Source organism: Crocuta crocuta, unplaced genomic scaffold (genome assembly GCF_008692635.1).
Source record: "Crocuta crocuta isolate KB4526 unplaced genomic scaffold, BGI_CrCroc_1.0 scaffold258, whole genome shotgun sequence".
Lineage (NCBI taxonomy): Eukaryota > Metazoa > Chordata > Mammalia > Carnivora > Hyaenidae > Crocuta > Crocuta crocuta.
In genome coordinates, this window is record NW_027532842.1 from 5853907 (window position 1) to 5857021 (window position 3115).

Here is a 3115-nt window from a genome sequence, read left to right on the forward strand (position 1 = left end):
TGAAAAATACACACCATACACACACACACACACACACACACACACACAGTCACAAAGAGGCACAACACTTCGACGAATTTCACTTATTCTATTATTTGTGTGTCAGAATTTGCCAACTCTTTAGGAAGACCATTCAAATGACCTTGAGTCAAAAGCCACCTTCTCAATTTTGATCCTCCCTGAAATGCACAACCACCTTGCTGTAAATCGCAAACCATCCTAAATTCAGACATTTGTCAAATCCTAGAGAAATACCATTCTTTGCCTTTGGCCAGCAAATGAGAATAAGACCGGCAGCAATGCGCTAGGGCCTCCCTGGGGTCCCTCCTTCGTAGTTTAATTTCAGTAGAGCTCCTCTTTTCCCTGGTGCATCCGATTTTGTTGTCAAAAGCATTTCACCCCAGTCTCCACGCTATTTCTGCACTTTGTTGTGCCTTTTTATACCTAATCCAGACGAAGACCAGCTCTGTGCCTGTTCAGAAAGCCCCTCAGTCCTACAGGGCTGTTGTCTAGACACAAAGCAAAAGTGCACTTAATTCCAACTTGGTTGCACAAAAGCAATCTTTTTGTAAAAGCCAGGATCCAATGTTTATCAGCTGGGAATCTCTACGTGCCCCCGATCGCTGATGGTTCTCAGTACAAGTCTACCCAGTTCCCTGTCCCGAAGAGAACAGCCCGATTACCTGGAGTTAAGAAGCAACTTGCTGTATGGTTAATTTATGGAAAAGCTGAAGTGCCCCTCACAGGACAGCGATAACACCTGTTTACAGATGTCCTTTCGATGACTGATGGGCCAGGGATGCGGACGGGCCACCGGTCAGCTAGGTCAGACGGCTCAAAAACCGTTGTCCCTGTAAGAAACTTAACCTACAAATGTCCTTGTGAAGATTCCACTTGGCTAATGCTGTTATTCTCAGGATGCATACCACGAGAGCAGAGTTCNTAAGATTTCCACTTGGCTAATGCTGTTATTCTCAGGATGCATACCACGAGAGCAGAGTTCCAACGGTTTTGAAAAGAATATCGTAGTCCGACTATCTGATCTTGAAAAGAAAAACCCTGAAGCTTAAACATTTGATGCAAATATACTTACCTACAACACACTTAACTTTACTGTCCTCGATTAGGTCACAGGCATCAACCTTCATATTTAGAAAATACTTTCCTTTAACTGATCCTGTAATTTAATAATTGGTCTCTTTTGTAAATATTAGCCTCAGTTGTGTTTACCTATTTTGCAGGCTTTTAGAGTCAAGTTTTCCTTGAATTTTAATTCAACATCAAGACAATGTTAAGTGACAGCTTTCACACCGATGAATGAGCTGTTGTCAGCTGAAGGACGTTGTACAAGACTGCTATAACTTGATATGTATTTCTGTTGAATGAAGTTTTTGTAAAAAAAAATATTGACAATGTTCTTTGAATGATTTCTTGTAAATGTTATAAATCTGTATTTGTTTTTTTGTATCTGTATATTAAAGTTCATTTGCCAAACTGATTCCAGTAATGCATTTGAGTAGTAAAATAAGACCCTGTGTGTGTGTGTGTGTGTGTGTGTGTAATTTTTTTTTTTTAATGGAAAGGGATCACAGACTCTGTTTCTGGATGTACAGCCCTTTCCTGACTGGACAGTGATAGATGTCCTCTCAGTAAGAATTCACCCCTGAGTGATCGGGCTTAAACCACTGGACACGTAGGAGAGGAAGGGCCCCCGGGGGAACAGGGAGGAGCCACCTGACTGAAAAAAGGCCCCACACGAAATACGACTGGGAAAGCTCCACCCGGAGTGAAAAGCTCTCCTCTGTAGGAGCAGCTCGCGGCTGGACGGTAGACGAGCCGCACGTGCCTTTGCACACCTTTCACTCCGGGTGGAGATCAGCCGCGGCACCAGGAGGTCCGCTGCTTGCTTGCCCTCTGGGGGCGGGGAAGCTGCGCGAATTTCCTTCTCTGATTAACAGCTCAGAGGAGTTAAGTAAATAGCCCATTGTCTGGGGCGACTGTAATCAGGAAAGTATTCCTATGAGGGTTGCCCAGCAGCCCAGTCCCCACTGTTTGTTTACCCTTAACGTCCACCTACTTCCCAAACTGACCTGATCCCTTTCCGGGGGCTGCACTGGAAGGGGAGACAGCTTAGGGGCAGAGCATGGGGGAGGGTGAACACGGGAATCGGAAAGGCGTCTCCAGGGTGGCTCCCAGGGAGCAGGCTGGTGCCCTATGTAGGAGGAGGTGAGAAGGGCGCAGCCAGAGGGAACTTTCCAGAAGAGCTGAGGGGCAGATGATCTAGCAGGAGTGCAGCCTGCCTCGTGCATCGGGGAGGCGAACTGAGGCCGGTAATCCTCCCAAGGAGCGTGTAGCCCGAGAGGGAAGACCGCTCATAAAGGTGTAATTGACATCGGTCATGAACTGTGCGACCACCCGGTGGGGGGGAGGGGGTGTGTTCAAGTCACAGCCTTCAGGGAGTGGAGTCCTTTCCTCTGGCAAGTGTCCGGTTGGGGAGGTGGCCCAGGAGGGAAGGCCCAGGCGGAATCCTGGAGGCCAACCCAGCGCGGAGGGCCCTGCGCGTGTTACGTGAATCAAACTGATGAGTCGTGTGAGAAACCAAAGTGGTAGAAGCTGGATCCCAAAGAGCCTGCCAACCAGCCTGAGGTTCTGGGAGTTCATTTCGTAGGCAAACAGGTGAAGGCAGGGACACTGTGGGATTTGCTCAGCTCATCCCAGTGTCAGCAAAGGGCGGATTTCGCGCCAGAGCAGGAGGTGATTGGGGAGACCGCGTCCAGCAGAGAGAGAGCGGGGAAGGAGGGCGGCTGGACGTGAAGGGTGTTCAGCCGTGACCGTCACACAGCCCCCGAGAGGAGATGTGGTTCCCCAGTCCTGCCCTGGGGCGACGGCTGGGCGCTGCTGCCGTCGACGGACCCAGAAAAGAACGGCCGGATTGGCGGGGCCCGTGTGACTTTCCGGGCTACCCGGCGGATAGGGCAGTGCCGTGTGCAGCTCCAGAGGTGAGAGGCAGCAGAGAGAAGAGCCCTGAAGGGGGGGCGCGACCTGGGAGCACCCCCAGAGAACGAACGGGCGGAGGAAGAGGACGGGAGAAGCCTGGGTGGAGGCGGGGGGGGGG